Source organism: Taudactylus pleione, unplaced genomic scaffold (genome assembly GCF_031769625.1).
Source record: "Taudactylus pleione unplaced genomic scaffold, aTauple2 ptg000556l, whole genome shotgun sequence".
Classification (NCBI taxonomy): Eukaryota; Metazoa; Chordata; class Amphibia; order Anura; family Myobatrachidae; genus Taudactylus; species Taudactylus pleione.
The window spans coordinates 17856798-17871229 of NW_028284958.1; the positions used below are offsets into that span (position 1 = coordinate 17856798).

The 14432-nt window shown below is 42.1% G+C and overlaps 1 long non-coding RNA gene and 1 pseudogene across 4 annotated transcripts in view; both read right to left on the reverse strand.

Moving 5' to 3' along the window:
- LOC148481920 (uncharacterized) overlaps positions 1 to 14432 on the reverse strand; it is a 50460-nt gene that overhangs the window by 15150 nt on the left and 20878 nt on the right. The gene's annotated exons all lie outside the window — the stretch shown is intronic.
- Positions 5134 to 5252, reverse strand: LOC148481921 (5S ribosomal RNA; annotated as a pseudogene).

The window sequence follows — 14432 nt, forward strand, 5'->3', positions numbered from 1 at the left end:
ATTAATTGCTGGTCCCCTCGGCGGCCGCCAGCCACATAGTGAACCAGGTGCCCAGTTCCGGTCAGGGCATCCGCCCACTGCCCACCCATGTCCCTGGCCGCCGTCGCCCCTGCCGCCCTGCTTGAAAATTCTTTTTGCTTTTAAAGAAAGCGTGCAGCGGGTCTCGTCGAGGCGTCACACTGCAGCTGAAAAAAAAGAGCCTGCTGCCCACCCGTCGCAAGGCTGAAAGAGAGGAGTCATCAAGAAAGTAAATGAAGTGAGAGGGTTGGGTTGGAGACAGATGGAGGGGTAGCATGCAGGCTGGCAGGGGACACAGAAGGGGAGGCATGCTGTCCGGAGACAGGAGGGGGGGGCAGGCTGCCAGGGGACACAGACCTGGGCAAGATGTCTGGGGACACAGAATAGGGGGGCAGGCTGTATGGGGACACAATAGGGGAGGCAGGCTGGCAGGGGACACAGAAGGGGGGCATGCTGCCTGGGCACACAGAATGGGGAGCATGCTGACTGGGGACACAGAATGGGGGGGCAGGCTGTCTGGGGACACAGTAGGTAGGGGAGGCAGGCTGGCAGGGGACACAGGAGGGCATGCTGTCTGGGGACACAGAATGGGGGGGCATGCTGCCTGGGCACACAGAATGGGGGAGGCAGGCTGTCCAGGGACACAGAATGGGAGGGGGCAGGCTGGCAGGGGACACAGAAGGCAAGGTAGGCTGGCAGGGGACACAGAAGGGGGGGCATGCTGTCTGGGGACACAGAAGGGGGGGCACGCTGTCTGGGGACATAGAATGGGGGCTGGCTGGCTGGATACAGAAGGGAAGACATGCTATCTGAGGAAACTAGTTTCATACCATATGATATGAAATAAAGATAGCACATTGTATTATATGTGATTGACTATAAGGGGATATAATGCATCTCTCGCTTTGGTGATGTTTACAGTATAATTTAATTATCCTTCCTTATATATAGATAATTATTACGTGTTATAACATTACTGCGATTGCTCATTTATAATTATATATGTATTTGACTGTATGCACTTTAGATACAATGGTAGTACAGTAATACTTTTTTTATAATATGTAATTTTTTTGCTGCTATCATGTTGTTTAAGTTGTTTGATGTTATAATGACGGGTTGAAACCTGTGACTGATCGGGCGCGCCCGCTCTGGGTGAGTGGTCCCAGCTTCGATATACACGTGGTGAATGGTAGTTTTCTATTGTTATAGTGTTGTTTTGTGTTTCTTAGCCTGATGACAGTGCCTGAAACGTTGCAAATGTAATGCCAGATGTTGTGTACTATAGAGAGCCGAAACGTTGGTGAACACTTTTTTGATATGATGGAATAAAAGAATTTTGATAACTATTTGATTGAAATTCAGATGAGTGCACCCCTACTTTCTAGGGAGGAGCACTGCAGTGTGAGTTCTAGACTGGTAAGGGGGGAAATAGTGCTGAGCTGCGCACCTTGGTCCTGATTTTATTTTTTTGGTGGAGGGGGGGTGTCACCATGAGATATATCACCAGGTGACACCAACCCTAGTGATGCCTCTGAGTGTACTGTATCGCTGGGGCTTTATCACAATGCTATTTCTGTATCTCCAGTGCCCCCACTATGTCTTCGTCACTGGCTGCACACCCTCAAATCTACTACTGTACATTAGGGGATGTACATTGTAGGTTTAGTGCTCTGTGTATGCCACAGCTATAAATTATATGGCCTAATTCTTCACATTCTGCTTATTTTAGCCTACACTCCATGATTGTGAAGGTGTGCCGGTATGTAACAGGGATATACAGATGTGTGGGTATATCTCAGGAGTATACAGGTGTCCGAGTATATAGCAGGGGTATAGAGATGTGCGGGTATATAGTAGGAGTATACAGGTGTGCGGGTATATAGCAGGATATACAGATGTGCTGGTATATATCAAGAGTATACAGGTGTGCTGGTATAGAGATGTGCGGGTATATAGCAGGAGTATACAGGTGTGCTGGTATATAGCAGGGGTATAGAGATGTGCAGGTATATAGCAGGAGTATACAGGTGTGCTGGTATATAGCAGGGGTATAGAGATGTATGGGTATATGGCAGGAGTATTCAGTGTTTTAAAATACATTTATTTATGTGATGGATGAGTCAGGACTGGAGATGGGAGAAGTCGGGACTAGAGGGGGGAGGAGGCAGGGCTGGAGAGGGGAGGAGTCAGGACTGGAGAGGGTGAGGAGTCAGGATTAAACAAAAAACACCCCGCTAAAAGATAAGTCTAGATCCGCCCCTGCTGTGTATACAAGCACAGTGACTCCTTGGGCCTTAGCCCTCTGTGTATACAAGCACCATGACTCCTTGGGCCTTAGTCCTCTGTGTGTCTATTACACACACATCTGGTCTGGTATAAAAGAATTGCCCAACATTAGTGACACCTTTTACCGTAATAATCCATCTGATACGAGGTATGTAGTTATGAGACCGGCAGACGCATGGCTGCCGGTCTAAATACAGACAGTGTAATCCCGGCAAGGGATCTAACATAGGCGTCGAAATACCAATGCCTATGTTAATACCGACGCTGGAACTCCAACAGGACGCTGGACTGATCGTCCAATGCCGGGGGTAAGTATTCACGTAGCCGGGGGGTTAGGTTTAGGGACCACCCGGGGGGACTTAGGGTTAGGCACCCCCCCCGGAGAGGAGGGGAGGTTAGGTTTAGGCAATAAGGGGGGAGGTTAGGGTTAGGCACCCCTAAAGGTGGGTTGGGGGGGGAAAGGGTTAGGAATAGTAAACTTACCTTCGCTGTCAGGATCTCCTCAATCGGGCTGCCGGCATTGGGATTTGAACCGCCAGGCTCACGTCCGGCGGTCAAACATACTGATTCCTGATACGATCACCATCCAAAGAATGGTGGAGGATTATTTTCATGACACTGTACAAATAGACTTGTCACAGAGTCCCTTCGAGTACTGGAAGGAAAAAAAGGCAATTTGGAGGTCCTTGTACAAACTGGCTTTGCATTACTTAAACTGCCCACCCTCCAGTGTGTACTCATAGACAGTTTTTAGCACAGCCGGGAACCTTGTCAGTGTACGGCATAGGAGGCTACTTCCTCAAAATGTGGAAAAGATGATGTTCATCAAAATGAACTGGAAATTGCATGAGGAAGACCTTTCCCGGCAATTACGTCACAGTACAGACTCCTGTAATGGTGGATTCCAACAGGGATGAATTAATATTGTGTGAGGATGATGTACACACTGATGAGGGTGAGGATGCCAATGATGGTGACATCTTGCCACTGCAGAGCTGTTTCCTTAAGCCGATTGGTAGCTTGTTTTGTGGGGAATTTTATACTGGAATCAAACTGTGTTAAATTTTACAAAACATTCCATTTATTAGCGACCTCTAAGCATTGTGTCTGTGTGTGTGTGTATATATATATATATATATATATATATATGAAAAAAATAGGTGGGAACGGCGCCAGCAATAAATACAATAATTTATAAGTGATATACCATATAACAAACCATGTAAAGTTTGTGTAAACCAAGCCTACTCTATATGGGCGTCTGCTCAATGTCAATAATGAATACTGGTAAAGGTATTAGAGAATGTGTAGAAAAATTAGTTGACTGTAGAGCGACTGGTTTATAAAAGTGCATAAATCACATAAATATTCAAACCAATACTGTGGTTAAAAAATGAAAGTGCTAGTGCTTATGAATAAATAATTTAACAATTTAATAGATACCAAATACACAATGATAAAAAAGAGAAAATAAAAACATATAACATACACATATAACCCAAAAGACCCCTTTTTGGATAGAGGGATAAAATCAGAGAAAGGAAAAAGTCTAAAATTCAGCATATGTCATTCACTTAAAAAGAAAGCATTCTTTTTTAAAAGTTAAATAAATGAATAGCTTATCTGAACAAGGTGGATAAAGTTTAACACATTCATAGGTTCAAAAGGCAAGGCAAGATCTTTCCCAATGCGTTTTGTCCTGGGGACTTCATCAAGGGGATACCAGTGTGGTGGGTCATGTTCTTATTTATACCCCCACACTGGTTCATCAGAGATTAGGAGGTTGCATCATTTCCTGTTCACCTTATATCATTATATTACTCAAAATCCGTTTTATGAACGCATTACCACTATAATTTATAATTAAACTGTTATATCAGATCTTTGTTTTAAATTATCAAAAAGTCAGCAATAATAAAAACATTATGTTATGAAAGTGCAACATTCGCTTGGCTGCCTAGGACTTCCGCCCTTAGTGGTTACATCACATCCAGTGCATTGCCGCTTCTGTCAGGAGCCGGGGTAGGCCGGATATGTCACATCCGCCCTCAAGGCTGTGTTCTTCTCTTGTCACGTGGACCCGCTGTTATCCGTCACATTCGCCCTTCTCCTGCCAGTCCATGAAATGGGTGCGTAGTTACTTCTGCCCTTCGCGTCACTATACCTCCGCGACCAGATTGTTCTTTTCCATGGGAACATGAATAGCGTTATCCGGCTTCTTGGGTACTCCTGGCGTGAAGCACCATGTTATTCATATCGGACTCAGCTTCCGCCCATACTTTGGCATATTTATAGAGATGTTTTGCCGCAATCTATGACTTAAAGAAGCAACGTATATTAGATTCCATAATGTATTACATTATAGGGAAATATTCAGGACCATATATTATTCAATTTAGAATTCATGGTATAGAATTCAAACCACGATCTCATATAGTGATTCGTTACTTTGGCCCAATTAAAGAGCAACAGGATTCACATCCTCATTAGTATAAAAGGGTCATTTTTTTTAAAAAGGATTTTTTGGGGAATAAAAAATAAAAAATCAGGAGGGATTTCCCAAAGACTCATAGTTTTAATTATACATGTGTTACAAAGTTCATGTTTATCCATAGATCTAACTCCAATAATCTTTTCAAATACTAGTTATTGTTCTAGATGTTTAAGATTTCTTTATAGTACTCCAGATGTATTTGTAAGTTTCCGCTGTCTCCATATTCAATGCTTCTCAGTTTTCTGAAGTTCTTTCAAGTTTGTATGTTTTTTTGTGTATTTTTTCAGACTCCATCGCTCATACTCCCATTAAAGGATTGTCAACCAAGCATAATTTTGCAGCACCTGGTATTCCTAGAGGGTCACCCATCCTAGTACTAACCAGGCCCACAGGAGCTTCACTTCCAAGATTGAGCAGAATTGGGCATATACCCAGTGGTATGGCTGCAATCAAAAGTGGTGACTATGGGCCTGATTCAGACCCACTCGCGAGCGGCTGTACGCTCGCAAGTGGGTCGATGGTCTGCACTGAGCATGCGCACGACGGAGGGAGCTCCGTCGTGCGCATGCGCCAGACACGACGAGCGAAGGACTTTCCTTCGCTCGTTGTGTCCGATCAAAGGGGGCGTGCTGTCAATGTTGATTGACAGCACGCCCCCTTTGGTGGGCGTGCCGGGGGCGTGCCTCCCTGACGGGGGCGTTCCCACGGGAACGCCTCCCGTCAGAAGCCGGCCCACTGACATCACTAGTGATGTCAGTGGGAGTGATTTTGGCTCTGATAGAGCCAAAATCACTCCGGAGCTTGCGGTTGAAAACCTCAACCGCAGGCTCCGGCTCGCAATTTCGATGGTCGCGATGGTCACGACCATCGCGGCCATCAAAATGCACGCTCGTATAGCCTGTGGGTGGTGACCCACAGCTATACGAGCGTCCAGGAGGACGCTCCATGAAAAAGGAGCCCGGCCCTCATGCAGAGTGTGCGCTCTGCTCAGAGCGTACGGCTCTGAATGAGGGCCTATATCCAATAAAACTACTATACCTGATCTTCTCCAAGAAGTCACCCTCCAGGGTACTAATCAGACCCTCCACGTCAATCCACCATTGCCCATAGTGGATTGGTAATGAGGTATATTTAGTAGGTGGGAGAATACCATCACAAGAAAGGCGCAATCTCGTAGCTTTCGTTAAATCCTTTTGGTGCCAATGTGTCCAATTCAAATAGAACGTGATGTCTTCTGGATTGGAGTTATGAACTAGGGAAAAATGTTTTGAAAAAGCATGTTCCTCTATTTTATTACGTATATTGCGGATGTATTCCTGGATCCTCAGTTTTAGTAGTCTTTTGGTTTTACCTACATATTTGAGTCCACAGGTACATTCCAATAAATAAATAACAGAAGTAGAGTTACAGTTCATGAAGGTTTTTATATTAAACTCTTTAGATCCCTCAGAATTCATAAAGGTTTTTCTCTTAGGGTGGACAAATTTACAAATATTGCAATGGCCACATTTGTAGCTGTCATTGCATTTGAGCGTTTTTGACACTTTTATTGTTTCCTTTTCTTGCAACATGCTTGGTGCTAATAAATCCTTTAAATTTTTTGACTTCCTGTAAACAATTTGTGGTTGAGATGGTAGAATATTTTTCAGTATCGGGTCCATCAAGAGGATATTCCAATTTTTATTAAATGCTTTCCTAATTTGTCCCTCGTGACCATTGAATGTTGTAACAAACAGTATTTTCTCTGATTTGCCTGGTACTTCCGCTTTATACTTAAGGAGTTCCTGTTCCTGTCTGTCCAAAGATTTTGTTTTTTGAAGTGCAGTTGTTAAAATAGCTTCAGGGTATTTCTTCTCTCTGAATCGATCTGCATATACTTCAAGTTATTTTTCAAGTTATTTGAAAAAAGAACTATGTGAAAACGATATGAGTAACATCAAGAAACAAAATCTAAATAATAGAGAGAAGGAAGCTTTGAAGAATCTCAAGGCCAATAGAGAGATAGTAATAAAACCTGCTGATAAAGGGGGAGGGTTGGTTATTATGGATTATGATTATTATCATAAAGAAGCATGTAGATTATTGGATGATGGGAACTCGTATGTAAAATTGGAGATAGATCCAATTAATAACTACATAGATGAACTAAGGACAATTTTGGTACATGGCTTACATAATAATATCATCAGTAAAGAGGAGTTCCAATTCCTGATGAATACCAACCCTCGAACCCCTATATTTTATTTCTTGCCGAAGATACACAAATCATTGACGGAACCTCCAGGTAGGCCGTTCATAGCAGGTATAGACTCACTTACCTCAAATTTATCAAAATTTGTTGATCTCTTCCTTCAGAAATATGTGAATAAATTGGAGTCTTACCTTAAGGACACTACTAATATTTTACAATGCCTAGAGGGAATACAGTGGAAACAGACCTATAACTGGGCAACTATAGATGTGCAATCCCTTTATACATGTATAGAGCATACAAAAGGCATTAATGCAGCAAGAGAGTTCCTCGAGTTGGATGGCTCTATGGATGTTTTACTTAAGGAGTTCATATGTGATCTTATGTGTTTTATACTTAACCATAATTATTTAAAATTTTTAAATCAATTTTATCGTCAAATATGCGGTACGGCAATGGGCACCACATTTGCCCCAAGCTTTGTAAACTTGTTTATGGGATGCTGGGAAAATTGTTATGTCTATACTAACAACCCATTTAAGACCAACCTCATTTTATATAAAAGGTATATTGATGACATTTTGATTATATGGGAAGGCACAGAGGAAAATTTTAACCAATGCAAATCTCAAATAATAACATGAACTTGAAATTTACGTTTAATTTTAACACTTTTAAGGTTGAATTTTTGGATTTAGTATTATCAGTGGGAGATAGAATATGCACTAAGAACTTTATTAAAACTGTTGATGCAAATAGTTATTTGCACTTCAAAAGCTGCCATTTGGATAAATGGAAGAGGAACATCCCCTACTCCCAATTCCACAGAATTAGACACAATTGCAGTGATATAAAGGTATGCAAAGAACAACTTGAAGTATATGCAGATCGATTCAGAGAGAAGAAATACCCTGAAGCTATTTTAACAACTGCACTTCAAAAAATAAAATCTTTGGACAGACAGGAACTCCTTAAATATAAAGCAGAAGTACCAGGCAAACCAGAGAAAATACCGTTTGTTACAACTTTCAATGGTCACGAGGGACAAATTAGGAAAGCATTTAATAAAAATTGGAATATCCTCTTGATGGACCAGATACTGAAAAATATTCTACCATCTCAACCACAAATTGTTTACAGGAAGTCAAAAAATTTAAAGGATTTATTAGCACCAAGCATGTTGCAAGGAAAGCAAACAATAAAAGTGTCAAAAACGCTCAAATGCAATGGCCGCTACAAATGTGGCCATTGCAATATTTGTAAATTTGTCCACCCTAAGAGAAAAACCTTTCTGAATTCTGAGGGATCTAAAGAGTTTAATATAAAAACCTTCATGAACTGTAACTCTACTTCTGTTATTTATTTATTGGAATGTACCTGTGGACTCAAATATGTGGGTAAAACCAAAAGACCACTAAAACTGAGGATCCAGGAACACATCAGCAATATACGTAATAAAATAGAGGGACATGCTGTTTCAAAAAAAATTTCCCTAGTTCATAACTCCAATCCAGAAGACATCATGTTCAAAGCTATTGAACATGTAACATTAGGAGAACGAGGAGGAGATCTTGGAAATTTACTTTCAAGCCGTGAGATGTATTGGCTATTTGAATTGGACACATTGGCACCGAAAGGATTCAACAAAAGATACTAGATTGCGCCTTTCTTGTGATGGTATTCTCCCACCTACTAAACATACCTCATTACCAATCCACTATGGGCAATGGTGGATTGACTTGGAGGGCCTGATTAGTACCCTGGATGGTGACTTCTTGGAGAAGATCAGGTATAGTAGTTTTATTGGATATAGTCACCAATTTTGATTGCAGCCATACCACTGGGTATATGCCCAATTCTGCTCGATATTGGAAGCGAAGCTCCTATGGGCCTGGTTAGTACAGGGGTGGGTGACCCTCTAGGAATACCAGGTGCTGCAAAATTATGCTTGGTTGACAATCCTTTAATGGGAGTATGAGCGATGGAGCCTGAAAAAATACGTGAAACAACATACAAACTTGAAAGAACTTAAGAAAACTGAGAAGCATTGAATATGGAGCCAGCGGAAACTTCTAAATACATCTGGAGTACTATAAAGAAATCTTAAACATCTAGAACAATAACTAGTATTTAAAAAGATTATTGGAGTTAGATCTATGGATAAACACAAACTTTGTAACACATGTATAATTAAAACTATGAGTCTTTGGGAAATCCCTCCTGATTTTTTATTTTTATTCCCCAAAAAATCCTTTTAAAAAAAATGACCCTTTTATACTAATGAGAATGTGAATCCTGTTGCTCTTTAATTGGGCCAAAGTAATGAATCACTATATGAGATCGTGGTTTGAATTCTATACCTTGAATTCTAAATTGAATATAATGTGGTCCTGAATATTTCTCTATAAGGTAATACATTATGCAATCTAATGTACGTTTTTCTTTAAGTCATAGATTGTGGTAAAACATCTCTACAAATATGCCAAAGTATGGGCGGAAGCTGAGTCCGATATGAATAACATGGCGCTTCACGCCAGGAGTACCCAAGAAGCCGGATAACGCTATTCATGTTCCAATGGAAATGAACAATCTGGTTGCGGAGGTATAGTGACGCGAAGGGTGGAAGTAACTACGCACCCATTTCATGGACTGGCAGGAGAAGGGTGGATGTGACGGATAACAGCGGGTCCACGTGACAAGAGAAGAGCACAGCCTTGAGGGCAGATGTGACGTATCCGCCCTACCCCGGCTCCTGAAAGAAGCGGCAATGCACTGGATGTGATGTAACCACTAAGGGCGGAAGTCCTAGGCAGCCAAGCGGTTGTGATGTAACCACTAAGGGCGGAAGTCCTAGGCAGCCAAGCGGTTGTTGCCCTTTCATAACGGAATGTTTTTATTATTGCTGACTTTTTGATAATTTAAAACAAAGATCTGATAAAACCGTTTAATTATAAATTATAGTGGTAATGCGTTCATATTACCCTGAATGGATTTTGAGTAATATAATAATATAAGGTGAACAGGAAATGATGCGACCTCCTAATCTCTGATGAACCAGTGTGGGGGTATAAATAAGAACATGACCCACCACACTGGTGTCCCCTTGATGAAGTCCCCAGGACGAAACGCATTGGGAAAAAAGATCTTGCCTTGCCTTTTGAACCTATGAAAGTGTTAAACCCTATCCACCTTGTTCAGATAAGCTATTTATTTATTTAACTTTTAAAAAAGAATGCTTTCTTTTTAAAGTGAATGACATATGCTGAATTTTAGACTTTTTCTTTCTCTGATTTTATCCCTCTATCCAAAAAGGGGTCTTTTGGGTTATATGTGTATGTTATATGTTTTTATTTTCTCTTTTTTATCATTGTGTATTTGGTATCTATTAAATTGTTAAATTATTTATTCATAAGCACTAGCACTTTCATTTTTTAACCACAGTATTGGTTTGAATATTTATTTGATTTAAGCACTTTTATAAACCAGTCGCTCTACAGTCAACTGATACATAATAAATATATATATATATATATATATTTATTATGTATGTAAATTGTTAAACAGTAGATGGCAATGATTCATTGCATTATACAGTCTTCCTGCATGGTATAAAAAGATTGGCGCTTGATGGCTGATATTACCTTTAAAATATGAAAATCTAATAAAAATAATGATGTCTAAAAACACAATAAACATTTATTAAACAATAAATACATACAACATTAATTATTAATAATTACTCTGTAGGAGCATAAATGGTGAGTTCTATAGTTCTATGGAGATCCTTAATGGGAAATTGATGAAATATTAGTGGTGTCCAGGTGGAAAGTCAATGTAAAGTAGGACATAGGTTCAAAAACAGCAGATAATTACCAATGGAAAATCCTTGGGGATAGCAGTCCAATTAGCAGATCACTGCAGAAGCAATATCGGTGGTACAGGAGACTGGAATTTAATCATCAGTCTGCAGGAAATTCCCTCAGGATGGTGGTTCAATTGGCAGGTCACTGCAATAGTGTGCGGTGGTGATGGCAGCCGTCTCCTCAAGGAATGAGGGTAGAACCATAAATTTTAAATATATAGAGTATTCTCTGGATCGACAATGAAAAGATGTCCCAATGTCCATAGAATAATGATCAGAAATGGCTTAACACGTTTCACTGGATATTAATGCTCCAGCTTCTGATGAAGCTGGAGCATTAATATCCAGCGAAACCATTCCGGTTTTCCTGAGAAGTACTGATGTGCTGAATTTTGATATAGTGTCCCATAATCTTGGCGACTTCATCTAACTCCTCCTTTAAGCTCATTATTTGGCACAGAGACTACATGATTCCTCAGGTTAGAGTTGAGGTGGCCTGGCCCAGGGGGGTTAGCTCACTTACAACTACATATTCCCTTACACAGTCAGACCCTCTGATCAGAGTTTCATCTGTAGACTTGCAGAACATAATTTTTAACCTGATTAAGTACTCATTCAGTTCCTTTTCAAGCTCTGATAAATTCTCATAGATGGGCGTAACTACCATAGGTGCAAGGGGTGCAGCTGCTATGGGTCACAAAGCTGAGGGGGGGGCCATCTTCCTTGTATTATATACATTTTTCACCTTTGGGTGGTACATAGGGTACTTTATAAACTTTTGCTATGGGGCCTTTCACATACCCCCCCACTGTTGCCTACAGACACTCATTATTCTACCGCTCTCCAGCCCTTGGACTCAGAACTGGCAGAAGCCAGTGGGACCAGGTACACCCATCTACTGTTCGGTGAAGTCTGGCCAGCAGTGGTCTTCGTGGAAGAATTGCGGCTAAAAGCCATACCTTTGATGTGGAAACAAAGCCAAGCTCCTCAACTATGCACTAAAACACAGGAAACGGGGTACAGAAAAATGGCAGCAGGTGCTCTGGACTGATGAGTCAAAATGTTAAATATTGGCTGGACAATGGTACAATAATGGTACAATAATGAGTGTGTGCAGGCATGGTGGAGGTTCCTTGCAAGTTTGGGGCTGTATTTCAGCATATGGAGATGGGGATTTGGTCAGGATTAATAGTGTCCTCAATGCTGAGAAATACAGCAGGTACTTATCCATCATGCAAAACCATCAGGGAGGAGTCTGATTGGCTCCAAATTTATTTTGCAGCAGGACCACGACCCCAAACATAAAGCCAATGTCATTAAGAACTATCTTCAGCGTAAAGAAGAACAAGGAGTCATGGAGGTGATGATATGGCCCCCACAGAGCCCTGATCTCAACATCATCGATTCTGTCTGGGATTACATGAAGAGACGGAAGGATTTGAGCAAGACTAGCTCCCATTATACAGAGCACATCTAGAAAATGGAGTCATATTAAAAATAGCTGGAGCCAGTGGAGTTGACCATCTTACAGTAATCACCTCACAGCAATCCTCACTTTAATATACACCTCCAGCACCCCCCATTCAGTAATCACCTCACAGCATCCACTCTTCAGTAACTACCTTACAGCACCCCTCTTCAGTAATCACCTCACAGAAAGTCCCCCCTTCAATAATCACCTCACAGCTCCACCCCTTTAGTAATCACCTCACAGCAGTCCCCCCTTCAATAAACACCTCACAGCAACCCCCCTCCACTTCAGAAATCTCAAAGCAAGTCCCCCTTTCGATAATCACACCACAGCTCTCTCCCTCCTTCAATAATCACCAGGCCCAACCCCCCTTCCCAAGAAAACTTATCTTCTTTACTTTGGTGACGGTCTCTGGTCTCTCATTCTGTCCTGAGTCCAGCTCTTGTGTTTTGCTGGCGGCTTTCTCCCCTGCAGTGGCTGGCACGAAGCAGTCTGCCCATTATGTCATAATCACGCATGCGCTCCTGCCGATATTACTAAGAGGACTCAGGGAAGCGGAGCTGCCAGTCTACTTGATTGTGTTATAGGCTAACAGCACAGAGCAGCTACCTCCCACAGCCAGCCATAAACATGGCAGCGGCAGTGCCAGATTAAGGTACACATGGGCCTGGAGCTGAAATGCATGAAGGACCTATTGTGTTCCACTGCATGGGGTGTGACCAGCGCTGCGTGATGTGGTCTGCACATGGGGTGTGGCCTGTGCAGTGTGGTGTGACTAGCACCATGGGGGGCATAGCTAGCGCCTACCTTCAACCACCTCAATATCTCTCCCCTTTTTGCTTATAAAAAGCAAGCACCACTGGTCATTTTATTGACCACCAAATAAAAAAAATAAAAACAACATTTAAATTATGCTTGCTCCTCACACCCTCATTTGCATGTTAATTCATGTGTGCTCATCCCCCTCATCTGTATATCTTATAATGTGTTCTCCCCGTCCCTCATTTGAATATCCATTCATGTGCTGCAACCCCCATATCTGTGTGCCCAATCATGTGCTTTTACACTTCATCTGTTTGTTAATTCATGTATCAGCCCTCCTCCTGCTGCCCCCAATGTATTACTTCTCACCCTGATGGAGAGGATGCACTGACATTCAGGGAGGCATTGGGTTTTGAGGTTCACCAACCTGAATATCATATAGTAGAGAAGGCAGCAGATTAGATATGTGCTGCGTCAGCTGAGCTTTCCGCCAGTCGTCTGCTCGGTGACGTCGCTCTTCCTTGAGCAGCTCACAGCACACAAAGAATCCCCCCTGAAAGTCTTCAAATACCAGCCCAAACTGCACTGCGGCCTCCCTACTGACGGAACAGCTGCCTGTCATTGTCTGAGCGGTGTGACTCCATGATAGACAGCTTAATATGCAGACAGTGTAGTGCAGACAATGGACATCAGCACTGCCACTGACCCTGATGAACAATGGTGTGCAGAGCCGTGCTTAGACATTTTAGCGCCCTGGACCAAAAAGAACACCAGAGACTCAGACACTGTCAATGCAGACTCAGGTGTAATTGTTGCTACTTGTACAACACTACCTCACCCGTCGCACATATCCTTCACCAATTACACCTCTCACCCATCCACTTCCCACTACCAGTATACCAATACCCCCTTTCCACCACTACTCACAGATACCATTCCTCAAACACTGAAATACCTCTCACGATCACTTCCCAACCCAGCACCTCTTCAATGAAATAACTCTCACTCATGACCACTTCTTAAAGCAGTGGTTCTCAACTCCAGTCCTCAGGCACTACCACCATGTCATGTTTTGTGTATTCCTCTAATCATGCACAGGTGAGTTAATCTATTTTGTTGAGTCAGTAATTATCTCACCTGCTTCCACAGACAGAATTCCTCATAACATGACCTGTTGGGAAAAACTGAGAGCTGAGAACCACTGCTCTAAACCATTAAAATACTCACCACCACTCCCTGACCCCATAACTAATCCACTGATATACCCCTCACTCACTATCATGCCAACCCCATAACTGACACACAAAACCTTTTCCAAAACCCCAAAAGAAAATAACATATTTAT